Below are 15,151 nucleotides of genomic sequence, written 5' to 3'. Positions count from 1 at the left end.
ATGGTGACTGCAGCCATGAAATTAAAAGATGCTTACTCCTTGGAAGGAAAGTTATGACCAACCTAGATGGCATATTCAAAAGCAGAGACATTACTTTGCCAACAAAGGTCCCTCTAGTCAAGGCTATGGTTTTTCCTGTGGTCATGTACGGATGTGAGAGTTGGACTGTGAAGAAGGCTGAGTGCCGAAGAATTGATGCTTTTGAACTGTGGTGTTGGAGAAGACTCTTGAGAATCCCTTGGACTGCAAGGAGATCCAACCAGTCCATTCTGAAGAAGATCAGCCCTGGGATTTCTTTGGAAGGAATGATGCTAAAGCTGAAACTCCAGTACTTTGGCCACCTCATGAGAAGAGTTGACTCACTGGAAAAGACTCTGATGCTGGGAGGGATTGGGGGCGGGAGGAGAAGGGGATGACAGAGGATGAGATGGCTGGATGGCATCACTGACTCGATGGACTTGAGTCTGAGTAAACTCCGGGAGTTGGTGATGGACAGGGAGGCCTGGCGTGCTGCGATTCATGGGGTTGCAAAGAGTCGGACACGACTGAGCGACTGAACTGAACTGAACAGATACAAACTACTATGCATAAAATAGATGAGCAACATTTATTTTTAACTATATAAAACTGTAGGGTCTTCCAGGTGGTTCAATGGCAAAGAAATCGCCTGCCAATGCAGGAAATTCTGATTCGATCCCCAGGTCAGGAAAGTCACCTGGAGGAGGAAATATTCTTGCTTAGAAAATTCCATGAACAGAGGAGCCTGACAAGCTACAGTCCATGGGGTCACAGAGTCCAACACGACTAAGCGACTGAGAATGCACACATGCATCCATGCATATAAAATTTTGGATGCTGTCTTTAATCTATAAAAAGGGCAATATCCTATAGCTCATGGCGAGATTATTTGTAACTCATTTTTTCCTTATGAGAAACATGGGATGCTAGTATGACTGCTTTTTATTTTACATATCCATTGAGTCGGTGATGCCATCCAATCATCTCATTCTCTGTTGCCCCCTTCTCCTCCTGCCTTCAATCTTTCCCAGCATCAGGGTCTTTTCCAATGAGTCAGTTCTTCACATCAGGTGGCCAAAGTACTGAAGCTTCAGCTTCAGCATTAGTCCTTCCAATGAATATTTAGGGTTGATTTCCTTTAGGATGGACTGGTTTGATCTCCTTGCAGTCTAAGGGACTCTCAAGAGTCTTCTCCAATACCACAGTTCAAACGCATCAGTTCTTCAGCTCTCAGCTTTCTTATTTGCCTTGAAGTGATGGCACTGGATGCCATGATCTTCATTTTGTGAATGTTTAGTTTTAAGCCAGCTTTTTCACTTTCCTTTTTCATTTTCATCAAGAGGCTCTTTAGCTCCTCTTTCCTTTTGCCGTAAGGGTGGTGTCATCTGCAAACAGGTTATTGATACTTCTCCCAGCAATCTTGATTCCAGTTTGTGCTTCATCCACCCTGGCATTTCAGATGATGTACTCTGCATATAAGTTAAATAAGCAAGGTGACAGTAAACAAATTTGATGTACTCCTTTCCCAATTTGGAATCAGTTTGTTGTTCCATGTCCAGTTCTCACTGTTGCTTCTTGACCTGGAATAAGCCTCTTCTAATTCCATGGCTGCAGTTAGCATCCACAGTCATTTTGGAGCCCAGGAAAATAAAATCTGTCACTGCTTCCAATTTTTCCCCTTCTATTTGCCATGGAGTGATGGGACTGCTGCTGCTGCTAAGTCACTTCAGTCGTTTCCGACTCTGTGTGATGCCACAGACGGCAGCCCACCAGGACTAGATTCCATCATCTTAGTTTTTTAATGGTTCCCCCTGCCTTTTTTTTTAATGTCTGAGTTTGAATCTGCATTGTAACACGGTAAAAAGATTTCCAGATACTTTCCTGGTAACTGAAAGTTTGAGAAGAACAAATCGTTTTTCTTTTTCAACTTTTAAGACTTAATGAGCACATGAAAAATGAGAAAATAAGTGTACAAGTAATAAAGATGCCCCAGTTCAGATCATCTCACTGCATCCAGTGAGAAATAACATTTTATGTTTAATTTTGGCTCCAAAATGAATCTTACAGATACATGCATCCATTCTCACTATTTTTTTCTTTCCTTAAACCTCTTATTCAGTTATTATCTGTCTATTATGTTGTAATATTCATGCAATTATATCTTCCAGTTTGCTGTTTTACTTCTTAGGATATATGCAAATCCAAATGGTGGTTTTCCCTTTCCCCCCTAGAACTTTAGGACTTAACTAGTGACACAGTGACATGGATTATTTCTTTCCACTAGATGGCAGTAACGGCAATTTAATAATACATTTTATGAAGCAACTGCCAGCTTGCCGCATGCACAGCACACAATGACTCTTTGTGTGAAGGTTTTGTGAATTGCTGGGCTTACTATGGGAGCAATGACTTTGTGGCAAAACAGAGAATATTTTTCTCTATTGACATCTATGCTTAAATTTCGTTACACTTGCTTTTCAATATTAAAAGCAGTCTTGTTTTCATATCCCTTTATGCCTTGCTGTAATAATCAGCTATTTTGAATGATTTCTACTGGTGTTTGAAAACAGACAAGTGGTTGCTAAAATAGGGTACCTTGTTAGCATAACTGTCAATAAATCATTTCATTCTTCTAGTTTTTAAGGAGAGTTTTCTCTTTTTTCTCTATCAAAGGCTATATGTGTATATAATTTTTAAATACAGAAATTAAAGAGTTTCATGATAAATTACATACTGGGTTGATAGATTCATATTTATTGTTTTTTTGCTAATAAATATTTGAAGAGCATCATATGCAAATACCATACTATGACGTTAAACAATGACAGTGAGAATAAAATGGGTTTAAAATGATAATAGGATTTTATAAATGCAGTTCTATTGACATTCTATTGAGTGTTTAAACATGATTCCTTGCATTCAGAATGTTTTCACATAAATATTAAACAATTATCCCATAGAAAGGAAGAAGTTTATTAATCAAAAGATAAAGTCCTTTGAGGATAACATTATGCAGCCTCCTTTTAGCCCTGATATTTCAAGGGACTAGAATAGAATAGGCTTTATTATTGTTCAGACTTGTCCTATAATAATGGTCTATGTTAAACCGAAAGTGCCTCTCTCAGTAACTGTGTGAAGAGCCAGATGATTGGTTTCCTCAATAGTCTTGAAAAAATAAAAATGAATAACTAGAAAAATTAAATTATAAAGTATTAAAATATGCATACATTATTATTTGCCACGGACACAAAATCATTCTGTCGAGTTTTTATACAAGTTTCTAATGCTGACTGCCAATTATTTTATGTTTTCTGAATGAGATCAGACAGTTCTCAGAAGAGCCTGCCCAATAGAGCACTTGGCATGGAGCCTTGCTCTAGCCTGGGCTTCCCTGGTGGCTTAGACAGTCTAGAATCTGCCCATAATGAGGGACAGGCAGGTTTGATCCCTGGGTCAGGAACATCCTCTGGAGAAGGGAATGGCTACCCACTCCAGTATTCTTGCTTGGAGAATTCCATGGACTACATGGGCAGGCTACAGTTCACAGGGTCGCTTGGAGTTGGACATGACTGATCGACTTCCACTCACTCATTCCTTTACTCTAGACTGTTTCCTTGCTTCTTAGAAGAGTGAGGCTGCATCTCCTAGGAGTTAGATTTTAAACAACTAGTGCTCCAGTCCATGTGGTCAGTCAGACATGACTAAGTGACTGAACTGAACACATAGTGAAAAGACCAGACAGATATATCCTTGAAAACTCCTGAGGAAGGGGTCAGTTTGAAGACCAAACTGAGGTGTCTAGAAGAGTCTGACAAAGGCAAATATTTTTTAGTTTTCTTTTTAAATTTGGCTTCTGTGGTTGTCCAGAATACTACTGTCAGGTTACATTTAGGTATTACTCAGTGTGAAAAACACCTTATATTTAAACACTAGATATGAACAACTGGGCTTCCAGGTGGTGCTTGTGGGAAAGAACTTGCCTGTCAATGCAAGAGACACAAGAGACATGGGTTTGATCCTGGATTCAGAAGATCCCCTGGAGGAGGGCACGGCAAGCCACTCCAGTATTCTTGCCTGGGAAACCCCATGGACAGGGTCACAAAGAGTTGGATTAGACCAAAGTGACTTAGAATGCATGCAGACACACAGCACAAGATGGGTATTGCTTCCTGGTGAAGAATTTAGTTCTTTTCTCCCAGCTGGGGCTCACTTGAGCCTTTCCTTCTTTCTTTCTCTATCCCTTCCCCACATCCTACACTTCCGCTTTTCTCCCCAGATAGAGTATTGATGATCAAACTCCCGTCCAGGGCCAGATCTAGAGGTTAAACAATGGCAAACCATACTATTAGCAAGAAAAGCAAAAGCCTTGTCTCTGCTTGCACAGATGAACAGCTTCTAGACATCAGCTGAGCTATGTACACCCGCTTGGGAGCAGAATGAAAGGCTGTACAAACAGCTTTCTATGGTGACATCTTTCAGGAGGCACTTTGGTGCTGAGCCAAAGGCAAATAGACTGGAACTTATGTTTTAAGTCTGAGATCTCAATTCTGTTTGGATATTGTCATATTAACTTTCTGAAGACCCGTGATTTAATTTTAAGATCATTCTATAAAGATTTATGAAAGAATATTATGTAAATATTGATACATACATTTTGAAGGTGTTTGACATATGTCAATTTAACTTGTGCAACATATGTTTTATATTTAAAATACAAAATGAGCTCAGTGTCAACTTTTATTAGTTAATCATATGTAAGTTAGCTGAGACCAGATTGAATTTCACTGTTAGAATATTTCAGATTTAGCCTTAGATGTGCAAATTTATATATAATGAAACGTAATTTTTACTAAAAGACAAACACTCATGGAGTCATTTTATATTTTGAGCATTATTAATATCTTTTATGATATTATTTGTCCCATGTTTCTTTTTTTTTTTCTTCTAGTTTAATGTACAAAATGTGGGCTATATTGAAGTTATACAGTTTATTTACACACCTCATGTGCTAAGTTGCTTCAGTCGTGTCTGACTCTGTGCAACCCTAAGGACTTCAGCCTGCCAGGCTCTTCTGTCCATGGGACTTTCCAGGCAAGGATACTGGGGTGGGTTGCTGTGCCCTCCTCCAGGGAATCTTCCCGACCCAGGGATCGAACCCATTATCTCTTATGTCTAACCTGAATTGACAGGCAGGTTCTTTACCCACTAGCACCACCTAGAAAGCCCTAGACAGGTAAATATACTTAAATTTCTAAAGTATGTAAATTAGGTTGCCAGACCTAGTTCATAAAACTGGAACATTTATCTGTATCAGAATTTATCCATTTGGCTTAATGATCTGCTTTTGTTTGTTTATTTTGTTAATATCAAAGGTGTATGTCTTAAAATATCAATCAGTATTTGAAACTCAAGTTAAAATTAACACTATTCATCATTCTGCCAGGCTAAAACAAACAAAAAATCAAAACAAAACACAAAGAACAAGACAAACAAACAAAAATTACACACAAAAATTTTTAAAACCACAAAAAACACTGATCTGTGTACCTTTTGTTAAAAAAGTGGTCCTCAGGAAACTAAAGAATAAACCAAAGAAGAAAAAAAAAGATACTACTTTTGATAATATGCCTCTCTCTATATGCTAAGTCATAGATTTAGTACAGTTAATGTTATTCAAGTTGTGAACATGTGTGTGTGTGTGGTGTGTGTCATCTACATCAATTTAGGCTTAATAGTGGAAAAATATACAAACCATCAACACCCAAAAGATAGTCATATGTAAGGATCAACAAGTGCTCAAAAAAGGCAACTTGGAATGAATGTACATATTTAGGCTTTCAGACGAAATTTTCACATGAATGAGGAGGGATAAGTTTGATTGGGACTCAATTTTTAAAGTGTAAATAATGTAAGCAGGTTTATTTTAGCTATTATTTTTAAAAATTAGGTTTATAATTTATGAAGTAAGTTCAGAAGAATAAAGTATTAGTTGTTACACATATTATTCTTAAACAATTCTATGTATAGTATACTATACATAGTACACTCCAAAATCATTTATGTTTGATTTTAGCAAGGAATAGAGGATCATACTTGTAAAACCATTTGAGGAGACTATGATTTTCCTTAAGGGCATCTATTATGCCTTTTGGTCATGCCAGTGATAATGATGACAAAGGGGTTTAAGATAATAGGTTTTATATAGAACTCTCTATATGCCAATATTGCTTTAAAAGGGTAAACATATTATTCTGTTCTGTTATAAATATGAAAATAAAATATTAATTAAACATCATAGTATTTAAATCATTCTGCTTAAGATATCCCAGGAGATATAAGTTCGCTCTTTCAAAGTACTTAAAAGTGCTAAATGACTTCCCACATTTCTCTCAGGCTATTCTTTACAGAGCAAAGCACATTCTGAAAAATGTAAATCAATTCACATCTCTGATTAGAATGGCTTCCCATGTGACATAGAAAAAAAATCCAATATTCTTAACACACCAACAGGAGCTTCCATGACTTGGCCTCAACACGTTAGATGTGTTGGCATTGCTCAAATATGCACACTCTCCTTGGAGAAAGTGCTCTCCCAAAACAGTCTTGCCTGCTGGGGGTCTTGATTCTGACTCTTCCCTTGGCCTGCGAGGTTCTTCCCAGATAACTCATGGGAAGCATACTGCTTTACTTTTCCGAGTCTCTCCTCAGATGCTACCAACACAGAAAAGCCTTCCTCAACATAAAAGAGAAGATATTTTCCTTTTAACCTCCCACCCAATGTTATTTTTCTTCACATCATTTGACACTATTAAAAACAGTAAATCAAAGAGGACACTAATAGATGGAGAAATATACCATGTTCATGGATCAGAAGAATCAATATAGTGAAAATGAGTATACTACCCAAAGCAATCTATAGATTCAATGCAATCCCTATCAAGCTACCAACAGTATTTTTCACAGAGCTAGAACCAATAATGTCACAATTTGTATGGAAATACAAAAAACCTTGAAGAGCCAAAGCAATCTTGAGAAAGAAGAATGGAACTGGATGAATCAACCTGCCTGACTTCAGGCTCTACTACAAAGCCACAGTCATCAAGACAGTATGGTACTGGCACAAACACAGAAATATAGATCAATGGAACAAAATAGAAAGCCCAGAGATAAATCCATGCACCTATGGACACCTTATCTTTGACAAAGGAGGCAAGAATATACAATGGAGAAAAGACAATCTCTTTAACAATTGGTGCTGGGAAAACTGGTCAACCACTTGTAAAAGAATGAAACTAGAACACTTTCTAACACCATACACAAAAATAAACTCAAAATGGATTAAAGATCTCAACTAAGATCTTTAAAGATCTCAAGTAAGACCAGAAACTATAAAACTCCTAGAGAAGAATATAGGTAAAACACTTTCCAACATAAATCACAGTAGGATCCTCTATGACCCACCTCCCAGAATACTGGAAATAAAAGTAAAAATAAACAAATGGGACCTAATTGAAATTAAAAGCTTCTGCACAACAAAGGAAACTATAAGCAAGGTGAAAAGATAGACTTCAGAATGGGAGAAAATAACAGCAAATGAAACAACTGACAAAGAATTAATCTCAAAAATATACAAGTAACTCCTGCAGCTCAATTTTAGAAAAATAAATGACCCAATCAAAAAATGGGCCAAAGAACTAAACAGACATTTCTCCAAAGAAGACATACAGATGGCTAACAAACATATGAAAAGATGTTCAACATCATTCATTATCAGAAAAATGCAAATCAAAACCACTATGAGGTACCATTTCTCACCAGTCAGAATGGCTGTGATCCAAAAGTCTACAAGCAATAAATGCTGGAAAGGGTGTGGAGAAAAGGGAACCCTCTTACACTGTTGGTGGGAAGGCAAACTAGTACAGCCACTATGGAGAACAGTGTGGAAATTCCTTAAAAAACTGGAAATAGAACTGACACATGACCCAGCAATCCCACTGCTGGGCATATACACTGAGGAAACCAGAAGGGAAAGAGACACGTGTACCCCAATGTTCATCGCAGCACTGTTTATAATAGCCAGGACATGGAAGCAACCTAGATGTCCATCAGCAGACGAATGGATAAGAAAGCTGTGGTACATATACACAATGGAGTATTACTCAGCCATTAAAAAGAATACATTTGAATCAGTTCTAATGAGGTGGATGAAACTAGAGCCTATTATACAGAATGAAGTAAGCCAGAAAGAAAAACACCAATACAGTATACTAACTCATATATATGGAATTTAGAAAGATGGTAATAATAACCCTGTATGCAAGACAGCAAAAGAAAAACACATATATAGAACAGTCTTTTGGACTCTGTGGGAGAGGGCAAGGGTGGGATTATTTGGGAGAATGGCATTGAAACATACATAATATCATATGTGAAATGAATCACCAGACCAGGGTCGATGCATGATACAGGATGCTCAGGGCTGGTGCACTGGGATGACCCAGAGAGATGGTATGGGGAGGGAGGTGGAAGGGGGGTTCAGGAGGGGAACACATGTACACCTGTGGCAGATTCATGTTGATGTATGGCAAAACCAATACAATATTACAAAGTAATTAGCCTCCAATTAAAACAAATAAATTTATATTTAAAAAATAAAGTGGATAATACTGTACAAAGGATAGAAACATACTAGATTTGGGATTTTCCTTACATTGTTCATACATACAAGGATGACTCATTTAAAAAATTTTGGTGGGTGTAATGACTTTCTAAGTAGGTTTAAAAAAAAAACAGTATTATTTTTTTTTCTCACTTGTTGGTTTAATGCCTGCCTCCCTTCTGCCCCACCATTACCGCTAGAATGTAAAAGTCATACTTGTTGGAACTTGTGTTCACTACTATACCTCTACCACTTAGAATATTACCTAGTGCATAGCAAGTGCTCAATGAACACTGATGGATCAAATTGCATCACTCATTAATTTTCTCTTCATACTTGGTTAGGCTAAAACGGTCTGATCCACACTGCTAACTCCAAATCTAAGCTCAATGTGAAACATACAGTCACATATACAACATACCCCTACACAGAGACTTGTAAAAACTTAGTAAGAAACTTCTTAAAAGCACAATCTAGCTTTAGAATACTGTTGTGTTAATATTTAAATTTTTAAAAATAAAGTATCTTTTCTACACAAAATTTAAAGGGGCAAAAGTCAGATGTACTTATCAGCGTGTTGAGTACAATATTAGTTTGGCCAAAAAGTTCATTCAAGTTTCCCATGAGATGTTACAGAATAACCTGTATGAGTTTTATATACAAATGTATATCCATATCACTATAGTATGTGAAATATATAAATATCTAATAGACTTAACAGTAGTATAACATCAATATTATTAGCAGACGTGTAATATATAAAAATGATGAACATGTATTACATCTATCTAGCTAGTTAGCTTTCAGGTGACCTGTGCCATTATAAACAAAATTGCTAATTATGTTTTGTACAAGTAAAGTTGTTTACTCTCAAATACAATTAGTATGATTATTTTTTTAAAATACATTTATTGGTATAAGACCATGGCTTAATTTAGGGTGCTTCCCTGGTGGCTCAGTGGTAAAGAACCTCCTTGCCAATGTAGGAGATGCAGGTTTGATCCCTGGCTGGGAAGATCCCCTGGAGTAGGAAATGGCAACCCACTTCAGTATTCTTGCCTGGGAAATTCCACAGACAGAGGAGCCTGGTGGGCTACAGTCCATATTGTCACAAAAGTGTTGGACACAACTTAGCGACAAAACAGCAACAACAATGACTTAATGCATTTTTTCTCTCCACATTATGTCTAATCTTGGTCTAAAGAGAACTCCTGAAATATTTTAAACCGTCCATGGAGGATTAGAACAATTAGCAAATCCATCCGCTAAACTCATTCATTTATACTAAGTCACATTTTTATATTGTGACTTTTGTTTTCATCAAATGTTATATCTGATAAATGCAGCCATTATACTGAAGCAAAGCAACATGTATTCTGTTTTGTGCATCACATATTGTTGGTGATGGATACCCCTAGATCACATGTAGCTCAGTACAGGGACTCACTGATCTGCATGTGATCTAGTGGGCTCAGAGGGTAAAGTGTCCGCCTGCAATGCAGGAGACCTGGGTTCAATCCCTGAATCAGGAAGATCCCCTGGAGAAAGAAATAGCAACCCACTCCAGTAATCCTGCCTGGAGAATCCCATGGACGGAAGAGCCTCGTAGGCTACAGTTCACGGGGTCGCAAAGTGTCGGACACGACTGAGCGACTTCACTTTCTTTCACTTTCTTTCTTAAATCTTGATATCCAGTTCTAATATACGCCTCAAGTCATTTTGGATACCTATGTTGGAGTTAAAATATCAGTCAGATTTGCCTTTCAAAGCACAATCTGTGCCTTCTAAACTAGGGCTGTGATAGAGGGAGGACACTAAGCATCCGGATTTTTATTTTCTTTAAATAAATGTCAGTGCTCCATAGTGTGGAACATTACCTATATTAACATGAAGGGACAATTATAAAAAAAAATAAGCTAAAGAGAAATATTCTTGGTAGTTTGTTTATAAAAACAAACAAAAAAAACCTTTTTGACAAAAAAGACATAAAAACGTGCAACTGTGCTTTCTGAGCTTAGAGAAGCTCACAAAAATGAGGTAGAGGAGCACATGTCAACTTTGGCATTGGCTGCCTCAGAAAGAGGAGGGGATTAAGAGAAGGAAAGGGTAAGTAGCTTTCTATTACAAGAATCTGTTTTGAGTTTTAACATACTGCTTCTACTATTATATACTTACATAATTATATAGATTTAAATATATATACTTATATAATTTACATATATACTTATATAATTTATTTAAAGCAATGATATGTCATTTTATATTCATATAATACATACTTACATATCTGTAAAATATACAATGATATATAATTATATATATACAGATAATCTCTATGTGTGTGTATTTTTATGTGAATATTCATATACTTAAATTCACCAACTGCTTTTAATTTGACACTGTTTTTTCTGTATTTTATTTCTGAGTCTATCATAAGTATTTTTTTGTATCAACTGTCTTTGGTTAAGAAATGTTATAAGCAAAAAAGTATATCTTAATGTCAGGAGAGAAAGAAAATCTGTTACATTAAAATTGCACTTCATTAAAGTATTGGTTGACAATTTTTCCAGAACAGATATTTTAAATTATTCTACTGAATCATGAGAAAAAGCAAAAGAATTTCTCCAGTCCATTGCATATGGTGTATATCCATTTCAGAAGAAAACATATGGGTGATCAAAATAGTTTATTAAAAACATGAAGATTCATAATTTGAAACAGCAACAGTAATATATACATATTAGATGTAAATGTATAGCTAACCAGGGTCATATAACTCAATAAAAAAAGAAAGGATTTTAATCACACCTATTTCATTTGGCTTAATAAGTAGGTCTTCTGGCTGACAGATGCGTAAGTCCAGCCTAATCATTAACTATTTTCAGCACAGAAAAAAATAACATAATATATTATTGTTACTGTCAAAATACTGACTTTGTAAGTATTTGCACCAAAAGGAAAAATGGTTTCAGGATAAAAAGGTTATTGAATTAGAAGGGAAATACTTTCATTGACTTTTCTCAAAAACAGGACTGCACTGAAACTTGCCAAATCCAAAAATTATTGACTAGGATAGTTTAGTAAAAATATTTTGGCTTCACTGAAAAATATACTTTGAGGTCTAAGAGTTCTGGTCACATTCTATGCTTTACACTAACATACAAAATTAGACGGGAAAAAAAAATTACCACATATGGTATGACTTGTTATAGTACAATATTAAAATGACACTTCTTTCAAATAATTAAGACTTACTGTTAACTTCTGAGTCATCACTTTACAATGCCATTTTAATGATAAATAACCTGAAAAGAAAATAAATATATCAAGATAGGGTCTTCGTTAAAAATTTCCATGAACTATGCTAAGAGAGTACAATTTAAGTGTTCTCACCAAAAATAAATTAATATGAGATAAACATGTGAGCTGATGGATGCATTTATCAACTAGATGAGAGGAATCTTTCCACAATGTATACACATAACTAATCACTACAATGTTTATCTTAAATATCTTAGTTTTATGTTAATTATAACTCAACAAAGCTGAAATTTTTTCCATGAACTAACATACATTCAAAGGGATCAATTTACATTTACATTAAAAAAATCTTAAAACCAAAATGTCCTTTTTAAAATGGGAGTCTAAAAAATTTAAATATGGCAGTTTACATACTGTTAGTTGGAAACATGTTCCCTTTAGTAAAAATAGCCTTCCTCTTGGATTCCCTAAAAATTACTGCACAATAATGTTATCAACAAAGTATGTTGCTAGAATAATCAATACAATTCATTGTAGGTCTGCCTTCTAAATTTGAAAGTACAAGAATTCCAAATATCGAAATTCACAGGGATTAACATTAGTAAAACTATTAAACATATCCAGCCAAAGATAAGTTTACGTAAATTGGCTTCAAAGTCAAATTGCACTCTTGATATTTTTATTGCTATTGTTGTTGCTAAAATAATCACAAATATTTTAGAGACAAAAGGTTGTCATATGGGTGAATCTATAAAACACCACCATTTAAGTTGTTTAATATTTCTAATTTTATAGTAAAGATTTTTGAATCACAGGGGTTATTAGTAGAATGCTACTTTTTAAATACAGCTTTATTTTTAAATCTTACTTTTAAAATAGATAATCATAACTAAATGTGATATCTAAAATTTCAATAATTTAAAACTATTCTGTTTTTTAGAAATGTTTTAAAATGTCATTTTATATACTCTATTTATAATTAACTTCCTTACCAATACTATTTGCTGTCATAGGCATCCAAAAATTGTTTATCCCTAGCAGTAACTAAAATAATTTTAAATGAGGTGAAGATTTTGGAAAACACATGCTTACAGATGAGGTTTTACAGGCTATATTTCAACTCTGTGAGAATCTACAATATTAACAACATGATTGATGGGCTAGTCCAGTTTTTCAAACAGCGGAATATTCATGTAGTCTGTAGAAAGAATGTTTTACTCTTTTGACCTAGTTCATTCATAATTGGCAAAGTATTTGGAAACTAAAACATTAAGGAAGGCTAGTCTCCTTTCCAGATCATGAGTATGCAGAAAGAAGACAGCAGAATCCAAACTTATAACCGAATTGTTTCAAGATTTTAAGTCAATGTAGACTGTTTTATGTTTAAAAAACTCTACACAATATGTAAACGGTTTAAATATATATTTTTTCACTTAAATAACTACAAATAACTCTTTATGTATTTGGAACCAACATGAATAACAAAAATATTGAGAGAGTCTAAAGTTTTAAATATCATGTACCAATAGATTCATATTTCTTAAGTAAAATAGTGTAAGCTTCTGGTCAGTTTTGTTTTTTGTACTTCTAGTAGAACATAGCGGAAAAAAAACCCTAAAATCCGTAATTAATTCTGTTGGTGCCTGTAATTTACCTTATTATTTTTTATTGATATATAATTGTACAATGTTGTGTTAGTTTCTGCTCTACAATGAACTGATAGTGTTAGTTGCTCAGTTGTGTCTGAGTCTTTGTGAACCACTGGACTGTAGACAACCAGGCTCCTCCGTCCATGAAATTCTCCAGGCAAGAATACTGGAGTAAGTTGCCATTCCCTTCTCTAGAGTATCTTCCTGATCCCAGGGATTGAACCTGGGTTTCCTGCATTGCAGGTGGATGCTGAGCCACCAGGGAAGCCCTGTACAATGAAGAGAATCAGTTATATGTATACATATATGCTCCCTCTCTGGGACCTACCTCCACCCCGACCCCATCCCACCCTTCCAGGACATCTCCAAGCACTGAGCTGAGCTTCCTGTGCTATACAGCAGGTTCCCACTAGTTATCTGTTTTGCACATAGGGGTGTATATATAGATCAATCCAAATCTGCCAATTCACCCTACCTTTCCCTTCCCCTGCTGTGTCTACAAGTCTGTTCTCTTCATCTGAGTCTCTATTCTTGCCCTAGAAACAGGTTCACCTGTACCATTTTTATAGATTCCACATACATGCAAATATATGATCTATTTTTTCTATTTCTGACTTATTTCACTCTGTATGATAGACTCTAGGTCCATCCACATCTCTACAAATGAACCCTTTACACTCCCTTTTATGGCTGAGTAATATTACATTGTGTATATGTACCACATCTTCTTTATACAGTCATCTGTTTGCACACTAGGGAATTTCCAAATATTGCTCTGTAAATTTTACATGAGAATTTGGTGATTTATAAAGAGCAGTGACAATTTTTCATTGGTGAGACAATGGGGATCAAAATGTGATCTGGCTAGAAATACTGGGTAAGCATCTCCCCATTGGGTTTCCCAGGTGACACAGGGATAAAGAATTTGCCTGAGATGCAGAAGATGCAGGAGACCCCAGAAGTTTGATCCCTGGGTTGGGAAGATCCTCTGAAATTGGAAAAGGCAACCCACTCCAGTATTCTTGACTGGAGAATTCCATAGACTGAGGAGCTTGGCGGGCTACAGTCCATAGGGTCACACAGAGCTGGACACGACTGAGAGACTGAGTATGCACACATCTCCCAATTGTACAAAGTACAGAAGTCCCAGAATATATGCAGAGTACATCATGAGAAATGCTGGGCTGGAAGAAGCACAAGCTGGAATCAAGATTTCTGGGAGAAAAATCAATAACCTCAGATATGCAGATGACACCACACTTATGGCAGAAAGTGAAGAGGAACTAAAGAGCCTCTATACCTGTGGTGGATTCATTTTGATATTTGGCAAAACTAATACAATTATGTAAGGTTTAAAAAAAAAAAAGACGAAAAAAAAAAAAAGAAAAAAAAAAAAAAAAGCCCTTGATGAAAGTGAAAGAGGAGAGTGAAAACATTGGCTTAAAACTCAAAATTCAGAAAACTAAGATCATGGTATCTGGTCCCATCACTTCATGACAAATAGATGGGGAAACAGTGGAAACAGTGGCTGACTTTATTTTTCTGGGCTCCAAAATCACTGCAG

At 35.8% G+C, this 15,151-nt stretch overlaps 1 long non-coding RNA gene across 5 annotated transcripts in view; it reads right to left on the bottom strand.

Annotated features, from left to right (window-relative positions):
• The window catches only part of LOC104997976, a 397,981-nt gene that overhangs the window by 242,227 nt on the left and 140,603 nt on the right, over positions 1 to 15,151 (bottom strand). For 4 of the 5 annotated variants that reach the window (XR_826387.1, XR_826384.1, XR_826385.1 and 1 more), the window contains one exon: positions 11,933 to 11,982. The exons of the other annotated variant lie outside the window; for it this stretch is intronic. This is a non-coding gene — a long non-coding RNA (uncharacterized LOC104997976). The remainder of the gene's footprint in view (positions 1 to 11,932; positions 11,983 to 15,151) is intronic. 5 annotated transcript variants of the gene reach the window in all.

This window comes from Bison bison, unplaced genomic scaffold, assembly GCF_000754665.1.
Source record: "Bison bison bison isolate TAMUID 2011002044 unplaced genomic scaffold, Bison_UMD1.0 scf7180017864318, whole genome shotgun sequence".
Classification (NCBI taxonomy): domain Eukaryota; kingdom Metazoa; phylum Chordata; class Mammalia; order Artiodactyla; family Bovidae; genus Bison; species Bison bison.
This window is presented reverse-complemented; position numbering and strand designations above follow the sequence as displayed.